Below are 15,307 nucleotides of genomic sequence, written 5' to 3'. Positions count from 1 at the left end.
CTTCAGTGTATATACAAGTGACATGAGGATCTTGTTAAAATGTGAATTCCAAGTTTGTAATTTGGGGGAGGAGTAATTTTAATAAGTTTTAATGTGAAATTTTGAGGTTTTAATACTGTTTCAGCTGTTGGTGATGTTCTTGTTGATGGACTATCTTTTGAGTACTACAGGTCTAATTTACACTTGAAAACAATTTCTCGTTAAACCAAGTTCATTGCTAATCCTGACATTACGGCATTATGAGAGAGCACTGTTGAGTTCAGAATTTAGGTTAATGAAAAACTTTTATCTTTCATTTATACACTTTTACTGATCTAATCGGAGAGCCAGCTTAAGCTTAAGTTTTCTCTGCAAAGTGAAGGGTAGTCTTTATGTAAGACTCCTTGAATTAACTGGGGATAACTGACTGAGCCACATAACTCAGTGAATTAACTGAACAAAATAGCCACTACTTAGTTTAAAAAGTGACAGTGTACTATTTTTATATCTACAAGCAAACTCCTTCACTTTTCTTTACATATTTTTTGAAGATTCATTTATATGAATGCTACTGCAGACTAAGCTTTAGAGACATATCACCAAATCTGGAAATACTTAATCTTAGCACATTTTCATTTTCATTTTATCTCATATAAATATTTTGGAATGAATACTGAAAGCCATATAGTTACAGAATTTGACTCCATGTTTGTTTGTTTGAAAGCCTTTGTTTTTTCCATTATTGCTTGACTATCTGTATTTTTCCTCCAATCAAATTAAATATGTAAAAAGATCAATTTGAGTGATCTTATCATTTTGAAATAGAAATGAGATCATTTCTATTTCTCTCATCTATAACATTCAGAAAATAATAATAATGAGAAGAAGAAGGAGATTACCTAATTCACAGGTTCATTTAGTGAATTAAAGTAAATATGAGTATTCATCTGGTATACAGAAGGTGCTTATAAATTGTACTGGTAGGTGTAACAAGTAGAATTATTATAGTTACCTCCTCTGGCTCTTAAAAATAGTATCCTTCTCACAGCCATGGAATGTGCAGTGAAGCTGGAAGACTTCCTACCTCATTTACCAGGGGTCTCTCTTGGGGCTTTTCACAGGCTCCCAACTTCTTATATATATATATATATATATATATATATATATATATATATATATTCATATATATACATATATATTCATTTTAATGATATTTATTGTTATCTTTCTAATTTTACAAGGAACACATGTTCATTGCAGACAACCAGAAATACATAAAAGCATATCAACAGACAGTTTGCTTCCATATCTTGGCTATTGTATATAATGCTACAATGATAGTAAGTGTGCATGTATCTTTACATATTTTACAATTTATAGAAATACAGATGGTTTATAATAGTATAACTTCGCATGCAGAAGAGTTGCTCCTATCGTTAAACTAAGAAATTTAGAATTAAGGTCAAACCAAGGTGTGTGATTTCTATAAACGTTTCACGGACTCACTTATACATATTTGAAGAGTTTAACTTCAAATCTAACTTTCATTTAAGAAGCTTCAGCAGTTTTTCACGTCTAGTGTTGTTTTGAAAAATAAGAAAACATAGGACAAATATTATTTCTTAAACTTATTTCTGGTCATAATTTTAAAATACAATAAATATTTGATTTAGCGGTAATATGTGAATTATTAGCAGTAGTGAGGTCATGAATGTCAATGAACTGGAAAAGTTCCACATGCTATAAAGTCCATTTAGAAAGAGTGAGAAAATTACGGGCCTTGTCATATGAGAAATATGTATGCAATTAGGTTGATTTTTGGTGTATTTGTTTTATGCTTGAATTTATTAATTGATCATTTGTAAAGCTTATAAAAGTTTCTTTTCTGTTCATTGTTTATGCTTCCAATTTAGCTAGGCAACGGAATCAAAGACACATGAATGAATATAATGTTGTTTTTATAATTATTTGTTCATCAGCAATGAGTATTCAAGTTTCTCTGGTGTTATGAAATCATTGGTTTGATACAAATAATACATAATGGTTTTTCTAAGTCAGAAAGTGACAGTATAGATTCTCATTTGGTGGAACATTTTTGCGTGGACAAAATTATTGTAAAGGAAAAGACTAATAAAAGCAAAACAATAGAAAAAAGTAACAGTTTTTTATTGCCTTTGTAATTTTAAGGTTTGTCTAAAATTTCCTGTTGTCCTCCAATGAACACATTATCAGAAAATATATTTGTTTAATTGACATATTTAATTTTTATGTAATCAATTTACTAATATTAATTTAGTAAGCAGAGTACTATTACCTCATATGAAGTAGTTAAATCTATTTACACAACTAAAATCCAGCTAAAACGTCAACATCCTCTTCCATCATATTGTTTTATAATACAAACTTCCAGTGGCAAAATCTTATCTTTTATGAAATAAGTAATGTTTTTTTTGTAATCTGATGGCTGTATGGGGTAATCCTTAGAATCAGTATTTGTAAGAGGAGAATCACGATCCCTCCTTGGTCTATAGCCCTCTCACATACATAGTTCTTGAAACATGGGGTATATTAATTCCAGATAGCCTAATATTAAAAAAAAAATTAAGTGTTTGCTTTGGGAGCACATATAGTAAAATCGGAATGAAAACACTAGAGAAGACTAGCATGGCCCTGAACAAAGATGACAGGCAAATCTGTGAAGCATTCCTATTTTTTTAAAATATTTATTTATTTATTTGGCTGTGTTGGGTCTTAGTTGCAGTGTACATGTTCTTCATTGCAGAGCACAGGCTTCTTTCTGGTTGTGGAGCACAGGCTCCAGAGCACACAGGCTCAGTGGCTGCTGCACACAGAGTTTGTTGTCCTGTGCCATGTGGGATCTTAGTTCCCTGACCAGGGGCTGAACTCAGGTCCCCTGCATTGGAAGGCATATTCTTAACCACTGGGCCACCAAGGAAGTCCTTGAAGCATTTCTATTTTTATTCTCTAATAAAAATTAAAGTAGCTGAGGTTTGTTTTGTTTTGTTTTTAAAGATTGAGCTGTATGATGCCTAGTTACGTTTAAACAAACGAGATACAAATGAAATAAAAATAATGTAATTTTACTTAGATAAGAGCTCACAAAAATGAAGTAACCTATAATCTTAAGCCAATTTTCCTTGGTATGCAGCCAAATGTTAATTTTAAGTGATGTGTTTTTACCTTTCTTTGCCTTTATAACTTAGTTTATAAAAAGCATCCTAAAAAAAGCACTTTTATAAATTCATAAAATTATCCAGATTATCTACTTTGCATTGCCGAAGTTCATGACAGAATTATTTAATTCTTCTTTTGGTCTGGGTAGACTTGATGCTGATATTGAAAACCGATGTAATTGTAGTATTACTAACACTTTGCTTCAAATAAACACAAATCCAGGTATAGATAAGGAGAGACATTATTCAAAAAGACTAATACAATAAGGAGAAACCTTGGATCTCAGAAATCTGTGTCTCAAAATCAAACACAAGAGGGCTTTTCTTTTATAGAGAGAGGTAAGCAGAGCTTAGCAGAAACTTTTAAGAGGAAGTTGGACAAACAAGGAGTATGTAAATAGCATAGTAGATACAATCTGTTGACTGAAAAAAATGCACAAATTAAAAATTGAGAATTATGTTTTATTTGGTGGATACACTGAGGACTTAAGCCTGGGATATAGCCTCTCAGATAGCTCTGAGGGACAGTTCCAAAGAGGCAAGGGAAGAGCCAGAATATATAGGAGTTTTTGCATACACGCAAAAACCAAAAAACAAAACAAAACACAAAAAAACAGGTAGTCGGAACATCAGAAGATGACTGCTAAAGAAAACCAGACATCTCAAGTTAATGACTTTAGGGCTCTTCTACATATAGGAAGATGTAAGAGTCTGGCTGGGCTCACTGAAATCATCCCTTTCATATGTACCTTAACTATCTATGGCTAGGCTGTGCAATTTTTTTGTCGACAGATCTGACAGGAAATGAGTCTGTTGGGCCTGCTGATTTGGGGGTGGGGGGCGGGATATTCTGCATCTCAGCCTTTGCCTCAGGGAAGGGGACAAGCTAAAGTTCAAGGGCCTAAAGACAAGCCTGAACGACATTTGGTCCAGACAAAGCAGGGGAGAAGAAATAGGCAATTGTGAATACTTGGTCAGGAGCTATACCAGTATACTTTGCGTGTGTGTATTTGTGTGTAACTACGTTTATTGGTGGCTTAGTACTTCACTTTGTTTGTGATACGCTAATTGGATGGGTTGGTATGGAGTTGCGGTATTAGAGAAAGATATTTGATCTCTGTCCCCCTTCCCGTCTCCTAAAACCAAGCTCCTAAGAAGCCTGGAATTTCCTGAATGATAAGGATGCCTTTTGTTCTAAGGAGGTGATTCTTGGAGAGTGGGGTCCCTACATAGCTGCAGGATGGGGGCTGGTTGCCAGAAAGTTCATGCCTTAATTGGAACCTTGGGATTTGCAGCCCCATCCCCAAATTTTGGGGAGGGAGAAGAAGCTAGAAACTGAGTCAGTCACCAATAGCCAATGACATCTCCATAAAAATAGCTAAATGATGGGGTTTGAAAGCTTTGAGGTTCATGAACACATGGAGGGGCTGCGAGGCTGGTGACCTGGAGAGGTCACGGAAGCTCCCTGAGCCCTCTCCCCCTACTTTGCCCTCTGCATCACTGTCACTTTGGCCATTTCTGAGGTTTATCCTTAATAACAGACTGGAAAATGTAAGTAAAGTTTTCCTGAGTTCTGTGAACCTGAGGATGTTGAACCTGATTTACAGTTGCTGGGTCAGAAGTATGAATGGCCCGAGACTGCGACTGGTATCTGGAACTGGAGCCGTCTTGTGGGACTGAGCTCCTTAGCTTGTGAGATCTGATGCTAATTCCAGGTAGATAGGGTCAGAATTGATCTGAATTGTTCAATATACAGTCAGTATCTGGAAAATTAAATAAGTGGTGTTGGAAAAGATACCATGTATTTGATGTCAAGAAGAACAAGAAAAAACCTCTCATTTGGTATTAGAAAAAAATGGAATTTTCTGGAACAGCCCTGGCTCAGAGAAACATGTGGTTTGTGAAGAGAAAGAATAAAAGGATAGGGAATGAGACATCTTTAATCCCTGGATGCCCACTTACTGACCTATGGTATGAAACTTCAATTGCACTGTGATCACTTGCAAAAGGTAAAAGTTACCAGTGGTATTTAGAAGTGGTTGCAGATAGGACCTCCAAGGAATTAATTCCCTGGATAACTAAGGAAATGCAAAATAATAAGAAGCATGCCAAACATACAGTCCATTGCTGGTTATTATTATCTCCAATAGCTAAGATGAAAGAGAGTGCTGAGTTGGACCTTGATGCTACACCAAGCACAAACTGCACTTGGTGAAAGTCAAGGGACTTGTCCTAGCAGGGTGGAAATTTTTAAAGAGTTATTAAGAAATGGGGTGAGTAAAGGAAACATTATCAGGAGTGAAAAAAAGGGGAGATAGAAAGGAGAGAGTCAAGAAGCCTATTCCAGAAGAATGGGAATTTTTAGACATCTACTTTAAAATGGAATGAATAAAATGGACATTGATGTTGTTGAAACACAGGTCTTAATACACCACTATTGCAGGTTGAATGGACCAAAGAAAGTCCCTGCTGGTTCTCCACTCTATGTGCCCCCGTTTGGAGGAATTAAAAGAATGAGAAGGCAAATATTTCAATGGGAAACTGGATCAGGAAATACTTGATGCTACAATTGGGCAGATTAGCTGAGAAAATGATTGACAAAAGCATCTGGGTCTCTCAGCTAGAAACCCTGTTGGAGACTCAAAGCCTTTTGTACCTGAGTGAAATAATTTTCAAGGGGTGGGAAGAAAAATTTCTGGGATTTGTTGACATAGGAGCCACTTGCACTGTGGTACCAAAACCAACTAGAGAAGAGCTAACGTGGGCTTCAAATAGATTTAGCAAATACAGAAATACAAGAACAGATAGGATAAAGGTGGATGTTCGGAAGAAAATTAGAATGGTTAAACAGTTTCTATGTGAAGAGGTTGTATCTCCTTTATCTGAATGTTTTATGAGAATAGATGTCTACGGATATTATGTCTGACTGCAGAATGCTTGCTCTAGCTAGCATTATAAAACCAAAAACTGTTAATGAAGGCCTGATGAAGGCTAAAGTTAGGAATGTAAGGGTTGATGGGATTAAGGTGAAATTTGGGAGAAGAGTTGGTAAATTTGAACAAGTGTTCTTTGAAGTGGTTGCAGCTCTTTCACACGAATGTGTTATTGGGACAGACATCATGTCTGATTGGGGACATTTCCCTTACCTAGTATTGTAAAAAAAAACAAGCCATGTAAATCTACCCTCAAGCAATATCAGCTGGACATGCTAAATGGGAACCAATAAGATTGGCTGATACCAAAAAGTATACAATAGAAACTGGAGTGCTGGTATGGACAAATTCTCTGAGATACCCCTATCCTGAGTGTACGCAACATATGGCAAAACCTGTGAGTGCCTCCCTGAAATGACTACTGGGACTTCAGAAATGTTCATTTGAGAGGCAATTATTAGTTGGTATCAGAAATTAGTTATAACTGTCCCTATGATTGAAGGACTTAAAATAATCTTGAAACCTGAAACATCCATGTCTTGAGTATGTTGGGAGAATGTTCCAGTGGTGAGGACAGTGTCTAGAAGAGTTTCATAATAAAATGGAAGTGGTTTACAGTTGGCTCTCCATATCTTCGGGTTCCACATCCACAGACTCAACCAAGCATGGATGGAAAATATGAAAAAAAGAATCTAGAACATCCCCAAAAGCAAAATTTGAATTTGCCATACGGCAACTACATACACAGCATTCATGCTGTATTTAGGTATTATACTAGAGATGACTTAAAGTATGCAGAAGGATGTGCATAAGTTATATGTAAATACTATACCATTTTATATAAGAGACTTGAGCATCCTCAGATTTTGGTATCTGTGGGTGTCCTGGAACCAATCCTGATGGATACCCAGGGATGACCATATATAAGATCTTTATACTAGGGTAATCCAAGGAGACATCCATGAGTAGGGAGCTCTTTCCCCAGGACTGAATTTGTAACTGTGTGAAGAGCCGTTGGATCCTCTTGTCACTTGGACAGTTTCCTATAAACAGCAATCAACTGACCAACAAAGAGGTACCTGGTTTATGGATGGTAGTCCAAAAGTGAATGGACAGCAGCCTGTTTAGAAGGCCATCACTTTGACTAAAAAAGGTAAAACGTCAGCTCAGTGGGCTGAATTGCTTGCTGCTTGCCACAATGTTTCAGTTTTTACTAAATGATGGGTTGCACCTGGCAGGCCTGTAAGCCCTGCACCTGCCCAGCCTCAAGACTGAAGAAAGAGCCCAGAGTCAGTGACAGAGACATCTCATTCCTTTATGCTTGGCTATGATTCCTTCTTATCCCCATTTATGCCCAAACATTTACAGCTTTGGAAGGGATATTAGGGTTGACCACTCTGCTGGTCTAAAGTGTAAGCAGCAGTATTAGTCCAGCAAGTACTTCTCCTCACCTAAGGACAGGGTTGTGGGAACCTCCTGATTTACAGCCATTAATTTAGAAGTAAGGATGGCCCAGGGGTTGTTACTGGTGTCTGAAGTGTGGGCCTTGAAGCCCTTTAACCTGTGGGATCTGATGCTAAGTCCAGGTAGATCATTTCAGAATTGAATTGAATTGTTGGACACCTTGCTGGTGTGTCAGAGAATCAGAGAAGTGGTTGATATGGGAGAAAAACAAAACAAAACAAAAAAAACCCTTCAATAGTATAAAATCAAGTATTAAGTCTCTATTAAGGCTGAATAGTTTAGTTTTTTTCCTATCTACAAGCACATCATTAATCCTTGCCCAATACATGAGTCCTACTGGTCATAAGAGGGACTGAATAAAGGAGAGTGTTTAAAATTGTTAACAGCTATTCTCACCACTGAGAAAAAGAATTTTAAGTACAAGTTCTACTGCTGATGGGCTAGTGTTGCAGAAAACCGATCCCACGAGAAACCAAGCACCACACTCAGAGAGCTGGAGAACTCAGGTTTATTACACCGGCGGACCCAGACGAGCTAATGCTCCAAAATTCTGGGCCCCATTTCAGGGGAGTCTTCTCATATAGGTTAAAACATACAGCTATAATTGGTACAAACTGATTGGCTACAAATTACTATAGGTCAGGGGCAGTCACAGAGCAAGGGAGTTGCTATGGGTTACACACATGGTAGGGGGTCCTAACAGGAACTTGTAGGAGCAGGACATTCCATTCTTATCAGGGCTAAGGTCACAATTGGCATTCTCATATTGGCTACAGGTTGAAGTTAATGATCACTTAACAAGTCTATGTGCAAAGGGTCTCAAACAAAGGCTTGGGGTGGGTGCCTGAGAGTGAGACATTCTTCCCTTATCTGATCACTCTTAGTAATTCATTTTACTGTTTGAGAGTGGCGAGCAGGCCTTTACAAGATAGAGGAAAGTAAGCAATTACAAGTATGGAAGTTTCAATTTCCTCATCACTAGTAGTTCCAAATTTGCATATGAAGGACAGCATATTATTTTCACCTTTCAAGTGAGACTTGAGACTACTATACCTTTAGACAACTCATGCTTAAGTAAACAATACATTTTCTGTTCCTGCAATTTTGTTGTTGTTGTTGTTAATTCAGTGAGTTGATTCCATTAATCATTTCTGTTCTCTTCAAAACTCTTTCCAAATCCCTGTATGTGTTGCTATTAAGGTACATAAAGTAGAAAGAAACAAATCTGGTGTCATCTGAGTCACAAACTTCGGGTAATAGATTCATTCTTATCCTTGATTTAGGAAACCACAGCCTGTCCATCAGTGATGATCAGAAATTACATGATTTCAATTTTGTGCAGTCCAGTTCTTGGCAGGTGTGGGGTGAAAAGTACCCTATTCAGTGAACTCAGCTTCAGCTTTAGGAAAACCCAAGCCCTCACTCTTCCGTGACATGTGAAGGGAGTCAATGTCTCATATGAATCCTGATAAAGCGATCTTGCTATTAGTACCGTAAGACCTATTATTCCAACTTCTCTTTGGTTGTGTGGAATAAAATTCATATTTTATGGCAAGACAAAAATTTAAATGTTTACTAACTTGACAACTATCTGTATAGAGTTTATTTTCCCCATAATGTACAACATCTGATGGCTCTTGTAATTTTTTTTCTTGTTTTTATCTTTTAGTCTAGTGGTCTTTTAGATACGTTAGCTGTCTTTTAAAAAAAGACAAAGAGAGTAAACTATCATCTGATTCAACTGCTTTATTTTATAAATATTAAAAATCATGTTCCAGAGAGAGAAATCAAGGCCATGTAGCTTTTAATGGACTGCTGAAACTTGGGTGCCCCAAACCCCTCCCCAATGAGTACTTCACTCTGCATGCAGCTTCTCCCTCCAAAAAGGCAGAAGGCGATGGTAACTGAACTCAAGTCACCAGAATCAACCTAGCATCTTGTAACCAAGCAGGGCCCTATGGGGACCTCCCCGGACACGCTTTCCCCCATATCCTCTGCTTAGGTCCTCTCTGAAGTACCAAGATAACAGTATCTGATGCACGTTTCCTGAGTTGTTTTGCTGATGTGAAAGCCCCCACCAAATGGAAGATGTTAACTACTTGATGACCATGAGCACACAGCCCCAGGCCTCCTGGAGCCTAAGGACTGATAATGTTAACCCCTGTAACACCACCCTGTCACCTCACCATCAGCCAATCAGAGAACTGCGCATGATCTGATTACCCTGCAACCCCCCTCACCTGGCTTTTAAAAATGCTTTGCGGAACCCCTTCAAGGAGCTGGGGGCTTTTAGGGCATGAGCCACCTTGTCTCCTTGCAGGGCCCTACGATAAACCTTTCCCTGCTCCAAACTCTGACATTTCAGTTTGTTTGGCCTCACTGTGCGTCAGGGAACACAGATTTGTGATAACAACCTTACTCACTTACTTCCCTGTACAAGTGCTGTTCAAGATGCAGTATTCTGAAACAGAGGTTAACCCTGCGGAACGGCTCCTTTCTATGTTGGACACTATTTTTGCTCACATTTTCTAAAAATCTCATACAGTTTTGCAAGAGTTTTCCTTAATTTTCCTTGGGGGGGGGGGTGGGGGGAGACTTTCCTAGGGCATTTGTGTTTCTGAATAAGTACTGCAGGCAATGAAAGAAGTAAGTGTTCATAATTGAAGGCTATCTCCCAAAGGACAAAGGTCAAATTAAAAAAAAAAAAAGAAAATCAGGAAGGGGTAATGTTTACAGAGGGCAAAACGCTTTAAATTGGAGACATGGGATATTTTTATCTTAGGATAATAGAAAGTTTATCTTCCTCGCAAGTTAAGATTTCTGTCCATGATTAGAGAAAAAGAGAATGCACACTTTTGATACAGAGAATTACTTTTGAACAGTGTTTTTAGTTTCTGTAGTACAATTATTTGGAGCAATATGCATTTTCTACATCACTTAAAAATATTTATATCAACAAATAACTTATAAACAGATTATCTCTGACAATGGTGCATATCATTCACTGAAAATCTAATTTATATTTGGTATTTTAAAGGAGAAAAAAAAAAAACAAATAATCCTAATTTCCAATGTGCTCTGGGGGCCTGTAAATACAAAATTGTGTGAAGTTCCTTTCCTTTCCTAAACTCTCTGTGGGAATCCCCAGTCAATTGTTGCAGTGATTAGATCTTAGTTTTGAAACATATTGAAACACTTCAAATCAGGACAGAGGAGGTGAAGAAAGCTCTCTTAAACAGATAACTTGTGTACTGCAAGGCATTCTTTTGTTTAAGGACTTCAGAAAGAACTCTTTGTACATTATACAAGCCCACATTGTAAAGAACAAAGATGGGATTTCAAAGGCTGGCCTCTTTTGTGATAGAAGAAAACGTATTTTTCCTCCCCAGGTGAATATTTCTAAGAAAGATTAATAGGTAGAGAAAAAAATCATCTTCAGAAAAAGATTAGAGTTTGAGCTATGCTGTTTATGCTTCATGGCTTTATCTATCTCCTCAGTAATAGTGGGCCATGCATGAAAAAGTTTTTTTTTCTTCAAACTATCCCTTGCATAAAATTAATTGACAAACACAACCATGTCTGACAGTGAAATTTGCAATTTAGTATGCATATACACTCTATGTCTTCTACTTGGTGCAAATATTCCCCATCTGCTTTCATTTTGCTGGTAAGGACATATTTTCCTCTTCTACTATCATTCTCTTTTATTCTTCATTGAGTCATTTCTATACTGTCGTAGGCACATTTTCAAGTGCTTCTGAAGAAGGATTTGGTCTACAATCTGCCTTGTCTCAACGTGATGTCTCCCAGCCTCTACAATCAGAACCAGTCTTTCTTTTCACCACCTACTTTGTTTCCTTTGCCTGTGAAGATTTAAAATATTCTAAGTCATTTCGTATTTCTATGTAATGTGTTAAAAATCAAGCTTTCCCTGACAATTTCTGTAAAAACAATGTTCTATTTCCTGCTCTTTTAATATAATTATCAGCATGAATTATCTCATGCCTGACATTTGTACCCGTATAATATATGCCTGTCAGGATTGGACTTTTAAATATATATTCTCAGTAGAGTTTAACCTACTGTAAAGCAGGTTGCTTAGCACTGCCACTGCATCTATCCATAAATAATCATGAAGAGCACTTATGTAGACCAAGGACAATTTACAGGGTTTAGAAAGAATTCAGGTGAGTAAATAGTGCTTTGAATATATTAAACAGTCAGCTTATGTACTTTTATTTGTTTGGAAGATGGAATGCTAGTAATTCTAAGAAATTCTAGGAAATGTCATATACAGTCTTAAAAATCTTCCAATCAGTGAACTAAAAAATTGCCCTGATTCTTGTTTGTGTAAAAATACTTAGAGTTAGAAATAATTTCATTACTAGGAAGTATATAGCAGCCTGATTGCTAAAAGAAAATAAGCAAAAAAAAAAAAGAGAGATTAACTAGATACACAAATTTAAATCACTATCTACAAAAATAATGTAGCCAGATTATGTTAAAAGCAGGGCATAAGATCTTAAGGGAGAGGTGCTGAAAGGGGAGCAACATATATCAGCCTCCATTATCTTTTTTTCCTTAAATAAAGAAAATAATTTTCACAGGGGACATCATCATTTCCCATTTTTCTTGGTAATGGGCAGTTGTCTCAGCAGCAGAAGGCATTGAAACCATCAAAAACTTTTTTTCGAAAACAAATCAGTATAGTAAATAAAACACATAAAATGTTATGTTGAGGATCCAGGAAAAATTTTGTAAAATAAGAAACAAGAGTTTCAGGGAAAGAAAAAAAAAAAAAAAAGAGTCATTTTCAAGTTCAGATTTTTATGTACACTGCAGGGGCAGAAAAATTTTCCCTTCTACTTTTCTAGGTTCTTTGGCTGGTCTAATAATTAAATTGACATAAGACAGATTAACAAGAAAAAATTGATATTGTATGTACAGGAGCTCCAAAGATATGAGACTCAAAAGGCCGTCAAGCAGGTGACCTTTCTGTGCCATCCTGAGCTGAAGACTGGCATGGGGGCTTCAAAGACAACATGGGACAACAAGAAGAGCAGATGTTTGCCCTGCCATGCAGCCCTGTGTTTTAGATAAACAGTTACCTGTGGTAACAGTTCTCTTTCTGGGCCAGGACCCCTATTTAAACTCTTTCAGGCAGTGAAGGGAGAGGTAAAAGCTTTTCCTGAGTCTGTAGATTATATTGACTGCCTTGCACTCAAAATAATCCACATGCCAAAGTGGCACATTTTGGGTGGCATATTCTGTTCCCTTTCAGTAGCCAGTTCAATAATTTATTCATATATTATTCAGATATACATTCAGAATAGGTATTTTATTTTATTCTCTAACATCTCTCTTTTACTTACACCCTTCTCATAATCTTTGGGGTACAGAAGGAATAAAGGAAAATAATTTTAGTAAAAATCAATTAAAAACTTAGTCCAAGCCATTAATTTAAACTGCATCTTGAGGTTGAAGTCAGCGTCTTTGAGGCAATTCAATCTTAAAGTTTCTCCATTTTCCCCTCGCTCCTGTCACAGGTGGGATTAAAGATGTTGAGGGGAAGACTTCTATGACTTTGAGGCACTAGGAGAAAAGAAAAACCTCTCACCATATTCCCTAGGCTAGTTCTTGGATGGATACTGTCAAATAACAAATCTGAACTTCAGTAAGGAAGAACTTATTCAAAAAGATCATTGCAATGCAGGGAGGAAGACTGTTGTGATGGGGTAGGGGCACTCTTGCAATAGGGGCAGGGGGTTATTGAAATAACATGATATAGAAAATCTGCCAGGAGATCTGCAAGTGTATCAAATGGAATCAGAAAAGGGCTTTTCTTTTTCAGGGAGGAGTAAACAAGACTAGAAAAAAATGGATGTGGGAAAATTCGATGAGTGGGGGTGTGTAGGACGGTTGATGAGGGAATTTTTTCCCCTGAGGTCAGCTAACATTCTGAGGAGAGGCTGTGAAGGAGGAGCTGTACAGCACGGGGATGATCAAAAGTGGGTGATGGCTTAGGGGCCTGGAGAAGGAGAGATGTCTGACTAAATAAAGTTTGTTCAAGTTAGCAAGCATTTCATCCAGAATGTTCAGTGGGGATAAACAGTTCAGCTCACAATTTAAGCGTCAAAGAATGGGTATTTAGAAAGTACTGGTCAGGCCTTGTCTTAGGTAAAATGGGAGAGGCTCATGGGTCTTATCTAAGTACATAGGGAAGGGTGGATTTTTGTAGTCAGTCATTTTGGAGAGCACAGAAAAGCTGGGATAATTTCCGGCCTGTTGCTGTTTCTGGGGATCAAAGGATTCTGGTAAAGTTCAACATTGTCAACCAAGTGGAACTTTGCTGGTAAGTGCTGCAAATATCCCTCATTGGTGAACTTGCAGTCTCCACCTTCTCAGCTCAGTTAGGGTTGAGAGGCTGCTGTCAGATGGCTCAGTTTCTTATTGCCTCTCATTGGTGCTGAAAACCACAGTGAGTGTGTTAATATGATTCTAGTACCATTTCCGGTGTAGGGGTAAAAGGATTTTCCCATCCAATTCTCTGTTATCAGTTGGGTGTCCTATAATTCAACTCAATTCTGACATTATCTACCTGGAGATATAGCATCAGATTCCACAGGGTAAGGGCTCAGTCCCACAGGACTGCTTCTCACTTTCCAATGCCAGTTGCAAGCCCAAGTTGCCACCTATGTTTCTCACCGACCCACTGACAAATTGGAGGTTCCAAGAGCCTCCTTCTTGGGTATGATTAATTTGCTAGAGCAGCTCACCAGAGACAGTAGATCGGCAGTTTATGATGAAAGGATTTAACTCAGGAACTGCCAGATGGGAGAGATGCACAGGGCAACGTATGGAGAAAGGGCACGGAGCTTTCCTGTACTCTCCAATTTGTCACTCTCCCCAAATTTCCACCTGTTCACTAACTCAGAAGCTCTCTGAACTCTGCACTTTTGGGTTTTTAAGGAGGCTTCGTTACATAGGCATGATTGATGAAAATCATTAGCCATTGATTCAACCTTCACCCTGTCTCCCCTTCCCCAAGGTTGGACAAGTGGGACTAAAAGTTCCAACCCTCTATTCACATGGTTAGCTTCCCTGAAAACCAGCCCCCATCCTTAGGTTAAGTTTATTGTTCTCCTCTCTTAGGAAATTCCAAGGGTTTGGGGAGCTCTGTTCAAAAATGGGAACAAAGACCAAATCTATATTTGTTATTATAAATCACATTATCACAAGGCCATCTCCTCACTTCAGCTCTTGGTCTAGAAGGTCCTTCCCCCAGAAACAACACCTCAGACACAGAATTACAAGTCAGGTCTATAAATTTTCAATTTAACATGCACACCATGAAGAAACTGAAGGGTACAAAACCAGAAGAGCTGGCTGCCTGACCATGTTTATTTACTCTCTTAATCCATGAACATCAGACCTTTTCCAAAGTCTGAATTTTGGATTGGTGAACAGTCTCTCTGCTCATAACAGAGCCTTTTGTACATAAAATGCCCTGCCAGTGCAATGGCTATCTCATACTAAGCAGAAAAACAATGAATATGCAATTACTATATGAAGGAGGTGGAGATGTCAGGAAAAGACAAAACATTTTCTTTTTAAGAATATTACCTAGTTACCCTTACAAAGTATATATTCAGAAACGCATAAACTAAAAAGAGATTTTCTATATATCAGCTTTCAGGACAAAAATGTAATGAAATATAAATAATTAGACATCAATGG

At 37.6% G+C, this 15,307-nt stretch overlaps 1 non-coding gene across 1 annotated transcript; it reads left to right on the top strand.

Annotated features, from left to right (window-relative positions):
* The first annotated feature begins 2,584 nt into the window (after positions 1-2,584).
* Positions 2,585-2,694, top strand: LOC130830709 (U6 spliceosomal RNA). The gene has a single exon (XR_009047876.1). It is a non-coding gene; the product is annotated as a U6 spliceosomal RNA (small nuclear RNA).
* The last annotated feature ends 12,613 nt before the right edge of the window (positions 2,695-15,307 follow it).

This window comes from Hippopotamus amphibius, chromosome 10, assembly GCF_030028045.1.
Source record: "Hippopotamus amphibius kiboko isolate mHipAmp2 chromosome 10, mHipAmp2.hap2, whole genome shotgun sequence".
NCBI classification, from domain to species: domain Eukaryota; kingdom Metazoa; phylum Chordata; class Mammalia; order Artiodactyla; family Hippopotamidae; genus Hippopotamus; species Hippopotamus amphibius.
This window is presented reverse-complemented; position numbering and strand designations above follow the sequence as displayed.